Source organism: Typopeltis vanoorti, chromosome 18, assembly GCF_054136105.1.
Source record: "Typopeltis vanoorti isolate ZY-2024b chromosome 18, IOZ_Tvanoo_1.0, whole genome shotgun sequence".
NCBI lineage: Eukaryota > Metazoa > Arthropoda > Arachnida > Uropygi > Thelyphonidae > Typopeltis > Typopeltis vanoorti.
Window position 1 is genome coordinate 104,963,779 of NC_143566.1, and position 19,956 is coordinate 104,983,734.

General features: G+C 35.6%; 1 non-coding gene across 1 annotated transcript; it reads right to left on the minus strand.

Annotated features, from left to right (window-relative positions):
- Window positions 1–877: 877 nt before the first annotated feature.
- Window positions 878–996, minus strand: LOC150097024 (5S ribosomal RNA). The gene has a single exon (XR_016549871.1). It is a non-coding gene; the product is annotated as a 5S ribosomal RNA (ribosomal RNA).
- Between the last annotated feature and the right edge of the window lie 18,960 nt (window positions 997–19,956).

Sequence of the window (19,956 nt, forward strand, 5' to 3'; positions counted from 1 at the left end):
CGCGGTTAATTAATCCCTCGATGTTACCGCGTATATCAAAATCGCGATAATCAAATCTAATAATCAATGGTAAAAATTACAATTCGTCCATTATTGATTACTGTATTAATAATTCGTTTTATATGGTACTCTTTCAGGAAAGATAAAAAAATGAATGCAAAGTAAATGTTTAATAAATACTTGTACCTACATTATTTACTGCAATTTTTTTTATCAAAAGAAGTTTTCAAGAGTCGTTTGAACAGTTTTAGTTTTTTCTTATCGGCATGAATTCAACGATGACAAGCAAAATGACTCTTCGGACCTCGGCAAACAAGCAATGAAACATAAAGAAAAAACACTGCAGTTATAATACATGATGGTATACAAATTAAGTTAATATCGAATCCAACATTATAGAAACTACAAGAGTTTCGTGCCGAATATATAGAAACTAAAAGTTTCGGCAGATGCAAGCATAAGCAACCTTATGCGCAGCTCTTAGTAAAGGTGGAGTAAGCTCCATATCTGTTTCCTTAGTATTTTCCATAATATAAAGCACATCTCGTAGAGGATATGATAAATAAGCCTTTGGCTCTCTATTTCAGTAATACATGATGGTTTATTTATTTTCAGTTAGAATCTAGAAATGATTTAACAAAGAATAAAAATAAAAAATAATAAACCATAGTATACTGACATCGAAGCTCGTGGTATCTGTCAGATACAATTTACTGTGAAATATTTATTTGTGTAGGAATATTCATATGAAACATTTTGCATGTATGTGAGATCAGCTGCGAGCTCTGTAGGGTTAAAGGCGCGTTAATGAAAACTCTTGCCGCAAGATATATAAAGAAAGTAAAAAAGAAGCGTGAAAGCAAATTAAAAAATTTGATGCCAGCAGCACCCGGTGTTCCCAGGTGGTCACCCTCCCAAGTACTGACCTGGCCCAACGCTGCTTAACTTCGGTGATCGGACGAGAACCGGTGTATTCAGCCTAGTATGGCCGCTGGCACATTTATGACTGCTTGTTAAAATGGTATATATGCTTTTATTCCCATTTTGATCAATTGACACTTTAATTTTTATATATTTGATTGTGAAATTCATATAAAATAAATATCATTCACCAGATTTTAAGAACGGTTTTACAATATTACTACCAAGAAGTATTTAAATACAAATTTTTGCCATCTAAAGAATTCCATTCTTTCCATTTATGTTCAATTACAAGATGACTATTACATGGATTTCGCTGTGTAGGTGACTGTCAGGCAACTATGCGAGGAAGAGAAACACTCCCATTCTTTCAGAGAATAAAGAAACATAAATTTTATGGTTTTAAAAATGTTAAGAAAATGAAATTCTGATGCATATGCATGCAGACAAACGTATTACTTTTTTTTTCTTTTTAAGAAAACGCCTAAGCTTTATTTATGTATGTGTAGTTAGAGTTTGTCGCCCTTCTCAATACACAACAAAAATACTACAAAAAGTTAAAACCACGTATAGGGAAATAAATTAAAACACCATGTTTATTTTGGAAGTAAACTTTAATTTCAACATTCTAAAATGTTATTTTTTTTTGCTTTTCTGTTAGCAAAATCGTCGATGACATTGGCGAAGTCTATTTCATAGTAATATACAGGGCCGACAGAAGCGGGCGTTGCTACGAAGGGGGTGCCGCCGCCAGGGCACGGTTCATAAGTTCATTTTTAAGAAACAAAATTTTTATCATAAAAATAAAAAAATTCTTAAAATGATCAATATTAATATAAATAAGGCCCGATACACCAAATAAAAATTTAAAAAAATTGTATATTGTCGCCTCTTTGATCTGCCGGCTGTTTACAATTTTGCAGCGAGAGCAGGCAAATGCTTGCCTAAACAATGTTGTGTCTACTGCAGTCTATCTAAAGTTAACTGTTAACTTCTGTGGCTTGATGGATATCAGTCCCATGGACTTCGATCCCTTCATCGGTTTGAATAATTTCCGGTTATTGGAAGATATTTTTGAGCGCTTGGATCACCCTAATTAGGGCTGTGTTGAGAGATTTCAATTTGCGATCAGGGCCGCCTTTGGGCGTTTATGCTTCCATCTGTGTTTTTCATCATAATCTGACGACTCACGAATGAGTAGGTTGGGATGGAGTGATGCCTGAGCAAAGTATTTGGTTGCTATCTGGAGGAGAACTGTAGGTATGTCTTGCAGGTTTCCGTCTTGGTGGAGAATAGTGTTTCTTACAAACCACGGGGTATCAAAGATCATTCGGAGGCACTTGGTTTGGATTAATTGTAGTCGATTGATGTTGCTTGGAGAGGTGTGGCTCCACGCTGGCGAACCATAAGTCAGAATAGGTCTGATGATTGCTTTGTATATTCTTAATTTGTTTTCTGGACTGACTTTGCTTCTACGGTTGAGTAGAGGGTAGAGCTGAGCTATTGCAGAGTTTGCTTTGTTGCAAGCATGAGCGATGTGGGAGTTGAAGCTGAGATGATTATCTAGTTTGATTCCCAGGTATTTTACTTCTTTTTGCCATGGAATAACAGTATTGAACATCGTGATTGCTCCATGATGGTCTGCTTTCTTCCTTGTAAATAGAATGGCTGTACTTTTATCTGCATTAACATCAATCCTCCATAACCGAAACCATTTTTCAAGATTCTTTGTTGCATTTTGTAATCTTTGTGTGGCCAAGTATGGTCTGAGTGATCTGGTCAGTATCGCCATGTCGTCCGCATAAAATGCTATGGTGGTTGATGTCGTGTTTGGGACATCAGAGATAAATATGTTAAAGAGCAACGGCGATAATAGGGAGCCTTGTGGGACACCTGCTGCGATGCATCTTGTGGTTGATCTGAGCCCACGAAGTTTCACTTGAAATTTTCGGTTTTTCAGGTAAGAACCTATGATTTGGATGAGGTTTAGCGAGTATTTTGCAGTAATTAGTTTGTGGATGAGGCCTTTGTGCCACACTTTATCGAAGGCCTTTGCCACATCTAAGAAAATTGCACCTGTATGTTGTCTCCAGTTAAATCCAATAGTTATGTACTCTATAAGTCTGTGGATTTGTTGAGTTGTGCAGTGTCCAGTTTGAAAACCAAATTGTTCTTTTGGGATTAGACCTAGCTTGTCCGTTTCACTTTGTAGGCGTTTTAGAATTACTTTTTCTGCTATTTTCCCCAGGCCTGACAAGAGGCTGATAGGTCTGTAATTCTGGGGGAACTGAGGCCAATTTCCCAGCTTGTGGATAAGGATTACATCTACCTGCTTCCAGCGAGTGGGGAAGTAATTAAGTCTTAGCATCGTGTTAATGATAGCCACTAGATGCATTATTGTTTTGTGAGGGAGTGCTTTTATAATTTTGTTTGAGATCTGGTCAGGACCTGGTGCTTTCCTGTTATTGAGGTTCTTGATGATTTGGTATATTTCATTTGGTGTGGTATAGTTTGTGTTATCATGGGTGGTGGGACGATGAAGTGTATAGTGCACTTGCTTGTGGATTTTCTCAATGAAGCTCAAGTCCGCATGAGTGTAGTTTGGTTGAAACTGCAGCTCCAGAGAGTCTGCAAAAGCTTCTGCTTTTTCATCATCTCAGTAGACTATACCTTTTTCTCCATGTATTGGTTTTATGTTGGGGTGATCGCTGCAGAGGGCTTTAGTCATTTTCCATAGTGAGTTATCTTCGGCTTTTAAGGAGCTTAGTTTTCTCTCCCATTGCTAATTCTTATGGTCTTTTATTGTATATTGGACTAGGTTTGTTGCTCTGTTAAGCTCTTGCTTATCCTGAGGTGATAGTGTTGTATGGTACCGACGCCGAATTCTGTTTATGCTGCGGATAAGCTTTAGAATCTCTTCTGGGAGCAGGTTAGTTTGGACTGGAACAGTAACTGTGGAGGCTGTTGCAAAGCCAATTTGGATTGTGCTTTCCAGTTTGTTGATCGCTATGTCTACTTCTTTGGGTGAGGAGATAGATGGGATGGGGCCTGTGATGTTCTTGAGAGATGAGTTCAGTTCCTTCAGATTTGTATAGGAATGCTCAGGGATGGTTTCTGCTTCTCCGCCTAGGCTAAGCAGAACTGGATTGTGGTCGGAGCTAAGATCATTAATAACCTGCAACTGGAATTGATGTGGGGTGTTCCTGAAAATGGCGATATCCAGCACGTCAGGTTTGCCGAGTGGTCCGTAGTGTGTTGGTTCAACAGGACCTGCTATGGTGATGTTTCTTGTCATAATGAATTTGTGTAGGCTCTTCCCATTATTATTGGTGTTTCTACTGTTCCATGCAGGATGTTTTGCGTTTAGGTCTCCCTCCATTATTGTTGCTTAGTTTGTGTCAAGGAGCAGGGAGAGGTCAGAGGCCAGAAGTGGTTTGCCTGGAGGGTTGTAGACTGAATATAGTTTTAGACTGCCTGTGTTTTTTGCATGTATTTCAATTCCAGTTTCTTCCAGGTTTGTGGTTGCTAATTTCTTGATCTCATTGTATCTAATGCTTTTTTTGTCAAATATAGCAGTTCCGCCCCCTCTGGCATTGAGTCTATCTGATCTTAGCAAACGTGTAGTGCCTTATTTTGGGGTTGTCGCAAGGCCGAAGATGCGTCTCGTTGATTAAAAGAATATCTATCTTATAACTTTCAGCAAATTCTTTTACTTCCAGGAGATTGTTGTTTAGCCCGTTGGCATTCCAATAAGCAATCTGTAATGAGTTAGTTAAGTTGATTGTATTATCCATTAATCATAGAGAAGATGACTTGTGTATTTTTGAGGAATTTGTTGGTGTCAGCCTGATTGGGATTTGTTTTGCTAAAGGCTGTTAACATTTCTCCTAAAGTAGCAATTAGGAATTGATGTGGTGGTTTGGTTGCAAGATGCTAGTTTGCTATTTGTAGAGACCACAGATGCATATGACTTTTCAGGAGTAACGACCCATGTTTTCGTTTCAGGTGTAATTCGCTTCTGATTGGGCAGGGGATGATCCTCTCTAGCCTTCTGCAGGTTGAATGGATGGAGTGGGCATCCCTTGTAATTTGCCAGGTGAGGGCCGCCACAGTTCGCACACTTAGCAGGAGTGGTTCGTGGTTTGGTGCAGGTGTGTGCGGGATGGTTGTTACCGCATTTCACACATTTGTATTCTGCTTTGCATAGCTTTTGAGCATGCCCATACTTTTGACAGCGATGGCATTGACCAACTGAAGCCTTTCTTCTGAGAGGTTCAGTCTTGATGACCAAACTGCATACTATTTTAAGGTCGTAAATTTCTCTATGCTCTTTACTTATCTCGACCAAGATCAGAGGCATAGGGCGCTTGTCAGCACGATACATTCGTGAAATTTTGATCGGCTCTAGGCCCTGTGATTTGAGGTCAGTAGCTATTTCTTCTACTGGAATGGTCTCAGCCAGCCCTCTAATCACGACTTTTAAGTTTTTTTCGCTTTTGAGCTGAAATGTATGATACGGGACTTTTAGTTCATCCATAAGTCTGGTGAGCTGGCGGTAGTCCGAAATTCCTTCAGGTTGGATTCGGATTCCTTCGTCTGTACTCTTGGCTGATGTAAATTTAATGTTTGCGTTCTTCATCGTTGTTGTGATGGCAGATCATTTATCCTTTGTTCTTAAGATTACAGGTGGAATCCTCTCTTTGGGTTGTACAGTCTTTGTCCTCTCATCAGGTTGTGCTGTTAATTCCACTGGAGTTGTTTTTTCCAAGGGTTGACATATTATTTCAGGCTCTGCTGCTGGTGAACTCTTCTTACGCTTTTTTCTGCTGACAACCTGATAATCTGTAGAGTCATCTGAGTCCACTAGAGGCTGGTCGTTAACCCGTGACACAATCTCTCTGGTGTTATCTTGAGAAGTGCTGGGGAGAGGGTCAGGGGATTGACAGTCCTCTGTATCCACCTCTTCTACTTGGTGGATTGCCACCTTACCTGGCCATTTCCTTTGTAGAAGGCCTCCAATATGCTTAAAAACAGCCAAAAGCTGTTTGAAATCAAGCTCGTCGTATGGAGAGTCCATAGTTTGGCTTGAGAGAAACTAGCAGTTTCTCGGGTAATCCTGTAGACTGAGAGTCTACTAGCAAATCCCGTAGACGGCTTCGAATAAGCGTCTACCAGCAAAAAGTTAGTCTGTTATAGGAGACTATCCTAAAAAACGAGGAAAAAGGAGTTTCAGGAGCTTACTTGGACACAGTGCAGCGATCTACCTCCCTAAAAAAAAAAACCATTTAACCACCACTGGTCCTCATTGCGGGTGGGGCCTGCCGGCCATTCGACATCTGCATATTTCATACAGAGGGGGAGATAATAGATCACGAACTGTGTTATTTCCAGTGCAATGCGAGTTTCCCGAAAAACCCTATATAAAAATCAACTAGGCAGAGTCTAAAGGAATACGTCCGATCACAGTGACAGCAAAAACCCGACTTCTATCTAAAGTGAAATGGTGAACAGTTTTTATGTGCAGAAACGGATTTTCGTACAAAATATTTGTTGCCAGTTAACCAGTCATATGGTAAGCATCTCAGTAGGCTACTGACAGTAGCGCAGTGCGGACTATTATTTCGTCTCTCTGTCGTGTTGTGTAATAATTTCTTGTGGGTATAAAATATAAATGGAATCAAAAATTAAAAAAAAAAGTTATCCGGTGCACAAAATCGTAAACGTCATGCTGCGAAAGAAGATGATATTAAGAAACAAACTGGGTCTCTTAATAAATGTTTTAAAATATTAAAATATGCTGATGCAGATTGTAACCAACTCGATACATCAGAAATCAGAGTTGAAGAACTGTGCACATCATCCAGTTTGCATGAAAGTACTATTGAACAAGATAACAAGACGAATGATTTACGTCAAAAACAGTTAGGAGAAGATTTAGTTGTAGTTGACCACAAAACATTGTTAGTCTCTATAAATGTAAAAGATCCAGGTGAATGGGGAAATATTGATGAAAAATTACGAGTTGCTTTAATTGAAATGGGGTCTGTTCAAAAGAAAAGTTGCTTTTGTTGCAAACTTTTCGCACCTACTGAATCAAGTAGTCTTGTAGAAGGTTATAACGATTGGAGAAATGTAAGTACAACTTTGCATAGACATGAGACTAGTTTAACTCACATAAAAATTTCTTAAAATGGAAGGAACTTGATAAAAATTTAAAAAACAAAACTCCTATTGATTGCCAGACTCAATGGAAAAGAAACATTGGACGAGTGTTTTAGAACGCTTGATTGAAATTATAAAATTCCTTGGTAGCCAAAATTTAGCTTTTCGCGGATCATCTGATAAATTATATGAAGGAAATAACGGCAATTTTTAAAAATTAGTCGAACTGTTTGCGAAGTTTGATTCCGTTATGGAAACTCATGTTGAAAGGGCCCTACAACGAATGCAATAGGGTACACTATTTGAGTAAAGACAGTCAAAATGAAATATTGGAAACTTTAAGTAACGTAATCAGGGATACAAATTTATTATAAATTCGAAAATCTAAATATTATTCTATAATTTTAGACTGCACACCTGATGCAAGTAAAACAGAACAAATGACCATTATTTTATTCGCTTTGTTTCCTGTGACAATGAAATTATCAAGATCAGGGAAAACGTTTTAGGTTTTGCAGATATCAGATTCCACAGGACGTGGTTTATGTGCAACAATAATGGAACAACTGAAAAAATGGAACATTCCCATTGAAGACATGCGAGGTCAAGGGTATGAAAATGTGGCAAATATAGGCTCCAAAATTTGCTTTTGATCAAAAATCCTCTAGCTTTTTACGTGCCATGTGCTGCTTATACTCTAAATTTAATCATTAACGATGCAGCCAAAGTGAATGCAGATACAATTAGTTTTTTTGCAATTATTCAAGAAATATACAATTCTTTTCATTCTCTTACAAACGTTGGGCAATCCTTTTAAAGTTCGTAAAAAAATTAACATTGAAACAACCATCAGAAACGCGATGGGGAAGTAAAATTAATGCAATCCGCCCTCTACGATATCAGTTACGAGAAATTTATGATACTTTTTTAGATTTCAAATAATGAAAATTTTAATAAAGAAACTCAGCATGAAGCACCAACGTTATGTGCTAAAATAAAGGACTGCAAATTTATTTGCTCTCTTATAACTTCGTATGATTTACTTAACAAAATAAGCTCTGTGGGTAAAATGCTTCAAGACAAAAATATGAACATTACACTTGCTTTAGAATCTATCGAAAACTTAAAAATATTTTCTACAAGAGTATCGATCAGATACAAATTTTAAAGAAGTTCTGAAAACGGCAAAATAACTGAGTGAAGAGGTGGATTGAGAACAAGAATTTAAAACTGGTACGGAAGTTCGACGACGAAAGATGACATGACAATTTGACTACGAGCTTCATGACGAAACGCCACAATCGCCAGAAGATAAATTAAGCGTGAATGTGTTTTATACACTTCTAGACGTTGTAATGTGTTCGTTAATAGAACGTTTTGAACAACTAAAAACATATGATAATTTGAATTTCTTGTATAGATTACTACAAATTAATAACGAGGATTTACGAAAATATTGTGACGATTTAGAGATTCTCTTGAAGGACTGCGATAACAAAAACGTAAATGCAGTAGAACTATATGACGATTTATGTGCTTTCCGGGATATTTTTCGGAAGGATAATTTAAATATTCAAAACCATTTCGATATTCTTAATTTTATTGTGTCCAATAATTTATCTTTCCCTAACTTTTCAATTGCTTTAAGAATACTATTAACCTTACCTGTTAGTGTAGCGAGCGGTGAACGTTCCTTTTCCAAGTTGAAATTGATTAAAACCTACTTAAGAACAAGTATGTCACAATAAAGGCTTGTTAGTTTGGCGTTAATAGCTACTGAAAATGATGTATGTGCGGAATTAGACGTTAAGAATATTATTTCTAATTTTGTGAATATGAAATCAAAAACCCTAAAATTTTAATTAAAAAAATTTCAAGTATATTTATGTAATTTAATTTGTTTTCTATTATTCTGTAAAGATGTCATTTTTTTGAATACTTATATTAAATATTCCAATTATTTCTGAATTCTTTTATTATTTTCTCATCTATCTTGAGTTTCTTTTATTTTCCGAAAAGACAGTTCCACTTATAAAAATTATTACAAGTTACTAAGAATTTAGTGACTTGTAAAATGCAAGAATTTTTTAAACTTTAGTTCAAATAAATTTTAGCTTTAATTAAAATTCATTTTAATTTTGTTAGCGATTCGATTCAGTGAGAAGGCTATAATCCCTGTATCATTATATTTAACGATTAAAATGAAGTGGCTTTATCAAAATTTGCTTTAACTTTTGAGAATTTTTTGAATATTCGGGTTTTTAACGATTATCCTGTCTAGTCAACACCCCCGCTTCGTTACATTTAGCGAACCAACGTGTGGCTGTTCTGTCAAAATTTATTTAAGAAATTTCAAAGAATTAAAATTTTATTATCGTAAAAGAACCGCACACCTCCGGATCGTTATAGGGGCGCTTAGATAGACAATGCATGCGGGCGTCAAATACCCTAGCGTCGGCTCTGGTTATTAGGAATGGCAGAGGAGACAGGATTTGAGTCCATCTGGTGTGAAACGAAGGTTAACAAAATGAAAAATATGGTGCGATGTTGCTACAGACCTGGCGGCTCAGTTGCAGGGGACGAAGAAATGCATCGCCAATTTAGCCTTATGGGTACTAAACGAATGAAAATTATGGGTGACTTCAATTTTCCAAACATTGATTGGGTAGAAGAGAAATCTCATGATAACAAAGAAGATTAATTTATTAAATTTTTGCGATTCATCTTTCTCAGGCAGCATGTGCAATGAGGAACTCGAGGTCAAAGAGTGTTGGATTTGCTCATAGTGTCAGAAGAGTCTCTGTCAAAAATATGGCTGTTTTGCCACCAAATGGTGACAGTGATGACGCTGTTCTTTCTTGGGAAGTATCTAATTGTATTGAAGCCACGATTAAAACAGGTTACATGCTGAACTACAAAGCTGAAAATTATGATCAACTTAGAAGAATACTATCTTTGGTCCCATGGTATCAGTTACTGGAAAGACTGTCATCAACGTATGGAAATCTTTGAAAAAGTGCTTAATTCGAATAATAAATAGGTTTGGAGTGAAATGGATGTGCAGCCTTATTAAGCTAGCGATCCACAAGAAGATGATAATGTTGGACGAATATCGTGAGAATAAGAGTGAGAGGAGTTATGAAATATATGATGCGCAGGCCAAAAAAGTAACGAATAATGTGCACAAAGCTAGATCGGAGTATGAAAAGAAATTGGCCATGCAAGCTAAAGGCTAAAAGGTAATCAAAAGAATTTTATCATTATGCTACAAGCAAAAGAAAGAATGAATGTGAAAGAATAACTTTATTGAATGCACACGATACTCGAGTGTTGGAAGCTAATGAGATTGTTCAATTAATGAGTGCTCACTTTGCTAAGATATATCAACCAGGTGTGGTGCACAGTGCTACTGCTACGTTGGATGAAGAGTTAGAAGGTCATGAAAATGAGGTTGAAGAGCTCTTGCATAATCTGGATAAGAATTTGTCTGTAGGGACAGATGGAACATCAGCCCGTTTGCTAAAGGAATGTTCAGCCGAATTGGCGACGCCTTTCATATGCTTGTATAACTTGAGTCTCAGCTCAGGAATGGGAGGAATGTATGATAGTTCCATTGTACAAGGGTGGTGCAAAAACTGATATATCTAACTACCGACCGACCAGTATCTCTACTGGTCAGTCGGTAGTTAGATACATTAGCGTGGTAGTGTGGATTTTAGAGAAGTTGGTAAGAACTCGCATACAGAAATGGGTATAAAAACAAGCTCTACTCTGCAGGGAACAGCATGAGTTTACTAAAGGAAGGTCATGTTTTAGCAATTTGCTCATATTTTATGACAATGTTACGGCCGAGTAGGATGAAGGAAATGGATACACTATGATAATGTTGGATTTTTTTAAAGGCATTTGATAGGCTATTGAGTAAACTGGAGAATATCGGATTGGAATATAAATTCTTGACTTGGACCAGGGGATTTTGACAGAATATCAAAAAGTGGTATACAGTAGATGTGGATCTGTGAGATTTAAAGTGACCAGTGATCTACCTCAGGATTCAGTCCTTGAGCTATTGTTGTTCAATCTATACATTAATGATATTAGGAAGGGTATAACAGGAGATAATACACCCTTCTCTCTCTCTCTCTCTCTCTCTCTCTCTCTCTCTCTCTCTCTCTCTCTCTCTTTATTTCCCCCCCCCTCTCTTTTGTCGTAATTGAGCAGCAAGGCTCATCGTTTGCATATAAATTTTCTGACTCCATGGAGATACCCATATAATAATAATAATAATAATAATAATAATAATAATAATAATAATAATAATAATAATCATAATCATAATAATAATAATAATAATAATAATAATAATAATAATAATAATTTAAGGAATCGCTTTAAATGTATTAACAGTGTAATTATCATATTATCCAAAAGGCAGTGATGCTTTGCTAATTTCTTTAACCAGGTTTGGTGCTTAATGTTTTGAATGAAAAAAAAAAGAAAAAAAAAACAAACTTAGTAGTACGCGATTGATGAAAACATTAGTCTTCATTCGTGGTGACAAGATCTTCAAAATATAATATTTGGCAAGTAAAGTATCTTTGGGGAAAAAAAAATAACGAGCTTTAGGTGACCACTCAGAAGGGATCCTTGTGAGCTGCCTTTACATCTTTTAGAAAATTATCGATCGTTGAGTGAAATTTAATTTTTCGGAAGAAGCAATAAACAGTGGCCATGCTCAGGGGAAAGCGCAATTAACATTTAGCCTCGTGTTTGATCGTGTGACTTAATTGCAATTATGTGTGTTGAATCAGTGTTGAAATAGCCATGCACGTGATGGACTAAAACATACACATCAACTTTAACGGCCATAATAGTTCATGGATGATTTGTTGCCTATCAGGACTCACTATCATCCCAACTGTTCTCACAATGGCTTAAATGATGATGGTTAATCACATATTTTTTCTATAGAGTCTCAAGATGTCCCAATTTAGGAGGAACATCTTTGGGATGTCCGATGTTTTGTTTCGATTTTCTGGTGGTTTTGCTACCATTTATGCTACAATGAGAATGCAATTGGCAACAGTGGTGACGTATTGTATTTTCTTTGTTGTGTACGCAGTATTTTCATACAAAATACTTCCGACAATATTTGCGTTTTAAAAAAACTATTTTTTTTTTTACTCCAGAAGCAGTAGGCATCACATGCTTAGCTCACCCAGGATTCAAAATTTATTATATAGGCTTGCAAATAACCTTTCGTAGGGGAAAGAGAACGGCATAAACAAAAAGAAATTTCTGATTAAAACTATATTTAAATACGCCCACTGTTAAGAAGACTATAAGAGCTTTTGTCTATCGGTTAACAAACATACGCTGATAACAAACGTAGTTTATGGTCTCACGGTTTAGTTTAGCAGCATTGGGAATAACTGCAAACCACCACAGCGAAATATTCAAATCTAACATTTTAAATTAAGAATCTAATATCATTAGCATGACAGTTTTAAAATGTAAGAGTAGAATTTAAGCCCATTAAGCGCATTTAAAAATGAATGCCATACAAGCAAATATTTTTATTTTATAAATACCAGATTTGGATGTACATAGAACTAAACAAATACGAGAGTCTTTCAAACAGTTTTGTTAAGTATATATAATGCCTCTGATCACAGAGTTACGAAAATTAACAAACATTCACATTCGGGGATCATAGTATTCAACTGTCATCACCAGCGCGTTCCAGAAAAGATCTTTTTTTGTTTGTTTGTTTGTTTGTTTGTTGTTGTTGTGGCTGTCAGTTATCATCAATAGAATGCAGAATCTAATACTTAAACTCCTTTTCGTATGAAGCCTGCCGATCATGTAAAATGGAATGAATTGTCCTAGCAATAACCTTTGGACTATCAACTATGTGTCCAATATTATTGATAGTCCAAAGTATTTGCATATTGTATGATTTCCTTATACTGATTTCCTTATACTTATGATTTCCTCAACGCAAGTATTTGCATATTGTATGATTTCCTTATACTGAACCGTTGCTAGGCCTACATGCATGGGATCTCAACACGTTTAGATTCAATAATTGTCCATTTAGATAGGGAAGATATACATTCCTCAAACGTTTAACGATTTTGGAAAATGGCATATTTTCTTTAATCAGCAACTTGATGACAGCATATGCTCAACAATTACTTAGTTTACCTCAGCACAACACCATAACCATCCCCGTAAAACAAACTACCATTGATTTCAACCAATCTTTCGTTTTGTTATATACAGGGTGTTCGGGATAAATTTGACATATTTATAATTAATTATATTTTTCCGTAAGTTACATGTATTAACACACACTTCTCTTCATTTAAAAGTTTGGACCCTTCTTCATTCATATACAAGATGTCAGAAAGGATGGATAGCTGGAACCCACCTGAATCATGGAAGAGAATAACTTGTATCATGATGATTCGTGCCCGCCATCAAAATAAGGATATTACGACAGCTGCCCAATGCTCCCTGAATACAGTAAAAACAATCAGGCATGAACTAGAGACTTGCAATGGTGACTACGAGGATGTAGCAAGAAGAAAGATCCCTAGCAGACAATCTGATTGCGTTCGTACAGCAGAATTCCTCGCAAATCTGCAGGAACAGGTGTTGAAGAACCCTGGCATTGGAATTCGGGCTTTGTTCGTGGAGTTGCTAACTGTAGTCAAGCCCTGGATAACAAGGGTAGCCAATGGTAGGCCGTATGTATGGCAGCAGGATTCGGCCCCTTGCCACACCTCTGGGAAAAGTCAAAAATGGTTGTCTGAAAATTTCTACGACTTCACCAGTCCAAATGTTTGGCCTCCAAACTCCCCAGACCTTAACCCCATGGATTATTTTGTATGGGGCGCAGTTGAAAAAGACACCAATCGCACTTCCAGTAATACAAAAGCCCAGTTAATGGATAAAATTAAAACAGTTTTTGCGGCCCTTCCCAGGGAGACTGTAGCATCAGCTTGTTCGAGGTTCCGAAGCAGAATTGAAGCTGTGATCGATGCTAATGGTGGTTATTTTGAGTAAATCTTGTTGATAGTATTGTAATTAACTCTGCCTGTAATGTTTTTTTGTCAATTCATTAAATTTAATAGATACAAAGAAGATTTTCTTTTTCCTTACGAAACTGTCAAATTTATCCCGAACACCCTGTATATATATAATGTGTGTGTTAAAGATACCAAGAAATTTTATACTTGGTTTTAATCCTTTCCCAAAGTAAGCAAAACAAAGTTTTGCGCGTGAAATAAATTCACGTCTGAGCTACTTGTATTTAGAGGCTTATGACTTCACATCACTTGCCTTGGTATGCATCCCATAATGCAAAGTACCCCCCCCCCTTTCAGGCGTGTATAATGCAATGAATAATAGGAATGGCCACTACCCCGGTTTCGACCTTTATTTAGGTGTATTTAAGTAAAGACCTCTCTAAAAATTAGACGATCCCAAAAGATCGCCCAACTCAGCTTTGTTTCACTCAGTGACAGGCTCACCCCGTCACCAAGAAGAACTTCTCAGCGTTAGCTCTACCCAGTGGCAGGCTCACCCCACTACCAGACAGCCATAATCTCAGCGGTGGCTCTACTCAGAAACAGGCAAAAACCTACCCCAAGCAAGAGCCTCTCATATATCCAGCATGGGAGGCAGACCCAAAGGTAACGACCTTTATTGAGGTCTCTTCAGTGGGAGCCAAACCCGGGAGAGATACCAAGGGTGAAGTAATGCAGAAGTCATATATATCTCATATACAAGTAGACAAAAGGTGCTTGACTTTCTTAATAAAAAATCTTTGGATGAGAGAAAGATGTATAAAGTTTTTTTACCATTAGTGTAAGATACGTCAAGATAATGAAATAAAAATAAAAATAAATGAAAAGTTGTCTGAAAAACAATCTCTAAACCAAGGGGGTAAGACAGGGATGCCCACTGTCTCCAACACTTTTCAATATTCACATTAATGAAATATTAATACAGTGGAACACCTTAAACAATTCAGGTATAGAAATTTCCTGGAATAACAAAATAAATACGCTATTATTTGCAGGTAATAATATCAGATAAAGAAGACAATTTACAAAGATCAATATATAATTTAAACGTTATAGTAGAACAATTTGGAATGAAAATATCCATAAATTAAACTTAAAAAATGGCATTTTGTGGACACACTCTAGTTAGAAGCAAAATAGTTATTAATAATAAAATAATAGAACAGATAAATACTTTCAGTTATCTTGGATGTGAAATATCATATGAAAGAGAAAAAGACATAAAATTAAAAACTTCAAAATTTTTACAGATTACAGACCTGATAAATAGAACACTCAACCAGTGGCGGTTCGTGTTTTGAAATCGTAGGGGTGCTGCAATTTTCGAAATAGACATACACATTGCAAGTACAGTGATACGTGTTTGGGAAAAATATCAAAATTATGGTAAAAATTAAAAAAAAATTAAACATGAAAAAATATTGTTTATTATCGATAAAATTATACAGTTTGGTATAATTCAAAATTACTTAAAAATAAAATCCATTATCATAACCCCAATAATGCTCTAAAATAAAAACTATAACAAAAGTTAAGTCTTTAATTGTAATGTCCAAATATTTAAAGAGACGGAGTAAACACGATAAGCACTACGAACACTCTACTACTGGCGCAAACTGCATATAAACAACAGTGGAACTGCGCGACGGACAGTGCCGCATTACGCTAATAGCTCGCATCTCACTATGACGTGCATATGCTTCCGCGCGTAGCAATATGACACCGTGGTAAACACAATGCTGCTAGCGCCCTCCTAAGTGCTACAAGATGGATTTTTATTATTTTTTAGACAAAACAAGAGAATTGTAGAGGATTGTTGATGATAAAATTAAATATTACAAGCAAATATAAATAAATTAATCAATATATTTATAAATCCATAAAAATTGGGGGTGCTGCAGTTCCGTAGTGCCTATGCACGAGCCGCTCCTTCACTTAACCCAAATATAGTACAAAAAGAAACACGCTTGAAAATATACAATAGTTTAGCAGTGCCCACATTATTATATGGCAGTGAAATTTGGGTAATAAACAAACAAGACAAACAAAGAATAAAAACAAGTAAAATGAAATTTATGAGAAGAACTGCAAAATACGCATTATTAAATCCCCCCCCCCCAAAAAAAAGAACGAAGACATTTTAAAAGAACTAAAAACAAAATCAATAGAAGAAAAACTAAACAATTATAAACAAAAATGGATTGAACATGTAAACGGAATGGCCAACACCCGACATCCTAAACAAATACTAAAATATAAGCCAATTGGAAAGAGAAGGCAGGGTAGACCTCAAAAGAGGATATTGGATAGATAATGAGAATATATATATATTATCTCATTTTCGTAGTTATTGCATATGTAGTTTCTGAAATTAAACTTCTTTCATTAAAAAATCCTTAAATTTATTAATCACTCTTTAAAGTTCACAAATTATATTATTATACTCTAAAATTCAAGATATAAATTCCTAAAAATAACTCATGTTCAGATCTCTTCCCCTACCTACCAAAAAAAAAAGAAAAAAAACAGATTTTTCAGGAATACTTAAAGCACTAGATGACAACAGATGTCGCTGTGAATATAATGCTGAAATTTATCAGATGAGACGTTACTAGCATTTATAATTACGTCCTACTTAAACGGTTATATATTAGATGAGAAAACAGGTTTCCAAGAACGCAGAAAACCGGGGGGGAGGGGAGGAGAAGAGAGAGAGAGAGAGAGAGAGAGAGAGAGAGAGTGGGAAAACTGACCAGGAACATGAAAAAAGTTTATGCGCAAGCGCAAAAAAATAAAACAAAATCCAGCACTGTAGAATGAAGGGCGACTAGGAACTACTTCTTACCTTTTCAAGAGTGCCGCTTGTGTTTGGAGAAGGCAGAAGGAATACCAGGAAAGGTAAGCTCCATTATTTAGAAGTTCAGGATGCCCATTTGTTGAGTAATTTCCGAATAATTAGGGCCATGTGCTCGCTACAGAGAGAGAGAGATTATGGTTTTTGCGTTTTTCTACTCAGCACCATCTTCCTGTAAACTTTGTAATTTTTTTAAACAATTTCACTAAATTTAACGCTGGACAGTTCCTTTCCGTTTCTTAAAAAATTCCTACGATCATTTTACGTGAATTATAGAGTATAGTGCCCTCCCTCAATGAGTCCTTGGACTCCCTGGAGGTGTCACGTAATCAGTGGCATCTACTTGGCTTGAAATCGTGGGACTGCTTCAACTTTCGAAATATACATACACACTGTAAGCACAGTATATACGTGTTTGGATAAAATATAAAAATTATGTAAAAATTAAAAAAAAAATTAAACATGAAAAAATACTGTTTATTATCGATAAAATTATACAGATTTTGGTATAATTCAAAATTACTTAAAAATAAAATCTATTCCTTTAAAATTGTAATTAAAGGAATGGATTTACAATTTTTGGACATTACAATTAAATCCTTTATTTGGACATTACAATTAAATCCTTTAATTGTAATGTCCAAATATTCAAAGAGACGGAGTAAACACGATAAGCACTACCAACACTCTACTACTGGCGCAAACTGCATATAAACAACAGTGGAACTGCGCTACGGACAGTGCCGCATTACGCTAATAGCTCGCATCTCACTATGATGTGCATATGCTTGCACCCGTAGCAATATGACACCGTGGTAAACGTTGTAGCACTTAGGTGGGCGCTGCTAGCGCCCACCTAAGTGCTACAAGATGGATTTTTATTATTTTTTATACAAAATAAGAGAATTGTATAGGATTGTTGATGATAAAATTAAATATTACAAGCAAATATAAATAAATTAATAAATATATTTATATATCGAGAAAAATTGGGGGTGCTGCAGTTCCGCAGTGCCCTATGGACGAGCTGCCTCTGCACGTAATAATAATAATAATAATAATAATAATAATAATAATAATAATAATTTTAGATTCGTAAAAGGATTAAACCAAATAATTAATTATTACAACCACTTTGTGAAATGTAATGTAAAACAGAGAATTTTAATTCCCGTTCTGAACGTTGTTGACTCCTTTTACCTCTGACACTTGCTCATTAAACTCCCCATTAAATTCCTGCAAGTAAACAGGAATTTTTAATGGGGACAAAGATTTTCGTCGGTACAACATTTATTCAGGAATATCTGGTTTATTCAATGTAGGTAATGCATGCGTATTAATGTTAAGTTTGTATTTATTCGTTTTTTTTTTTTTTTTTTAATGTACTCGTGTCAGCTGTGTATAATGTGGAATGGGGATAAATTTAAAACCGTTTTACTGCTGAAACAATATTAGGGACTCTCGTCCCACCTTTCTTTATGGTGATTCAGACACCCAATTTTTATTTTAAAAAATAACAGTTGCGATATAACAGAAAAATGTAAAAAGAATATAAAAGTTGTTTTAACAGTCATGCTAATGTTATATTTCTGTTTTCTAAGATAATATTGTGAGAATTTCTTCTGTATGAGATATTATATACATATATGGAGTAGGATATTTAATTATAGAGAGTAATTATAATAAATATAATAGGCTCAAAAGTTTATACTTGAGGCAGATTCCAGTTGTTCACCAAATGAACGCACAGAAAATGAATGTATCCTTCTACAGAAGTGACGTACGAGAAAAGAAATAAGCGTGGAACGTAAATGCAACCGTCCTGTTTTACACACCACTGAATTCCACTTGTTTCGGTGTGTGTTGTAACTGAAATCATTAGCGTGTAAAATCTTAATGGTAAAATTACTAATTAAAATGGTAAAAAATTATGAATTTTTTATTACTTAATAAAAAATTAATAATTAATAATTGTTGTGTGGAGACAAAAGGAGAAAGAAAGAGCGAGATAATTATAAAATCTTTTGTTTTGGTTCTTAGAGGAAACGTAAGCAGCAGACGAAAGTTGTTTATCTGCGAAGGAAATTTGACAAGATAGTAAGGTGTTTCCGTATTTGTATTGCGAGGAGAAATCGTTCTTCCTTATCACCATGGCAACTTCACCGCTGTTCATATTTGTTTAATTGCAAAGCTGACCTTGGAGCTTATAACTCGTTTGTTCTGTTAGTTTGGTATTTATAGAGGTTTAAAATGTAAACAGGTGTCTGTATTTTCTAAAATCAACTTTATTATATCGAAGATTGCTCGTTCATGCTTTCTGTAATTGCAGATATAGATATTCTACGTCTTATTTGATAACAATAAAAAAAAAGTTTCATCCGGGTATTTTCACCTTGGATGCGTAACTTGTAAACAACTTTATATGTTAATTGAAGTGTCAACTGCATACAACGCTTTTCATAACTTTGTTCTGTTTGGAGCTAGGATTAACGTTATCATGAAGCAGAAAATATTTGTTTTAGGACATGCTTTGTAGAATGTGCAATCATTTGTTTTTATTTATTTTTACGCGACTCCCACTCACTGTAAATCTATAGTATACATTAGTATTGTGAATGGGCTAAGGATTATTTTAATGTTTTTTTAACATTTTTTTATTAATTTTTATTACTTTTTTTTGTATTTTTTTTTTTTTTTTTCAATTCGGTTTTATCCGTTTAGATTCATTTTGTCTGCTTTGTTCCTGCGCAGTTATTCGGCTATGGCTGCACGGATTTTTATTGTAATTGGGTATTTGGAATCCTTGCAAAAATTCTCTAGCCATATAAATTTTGTTTCATTTGCATCTGTAAAATTTGGCTGTACACATGTTGTTCTGACTGAATGGAGTTAAATAATGATCGCTAAGCTGTGTCCGCTCTCGTT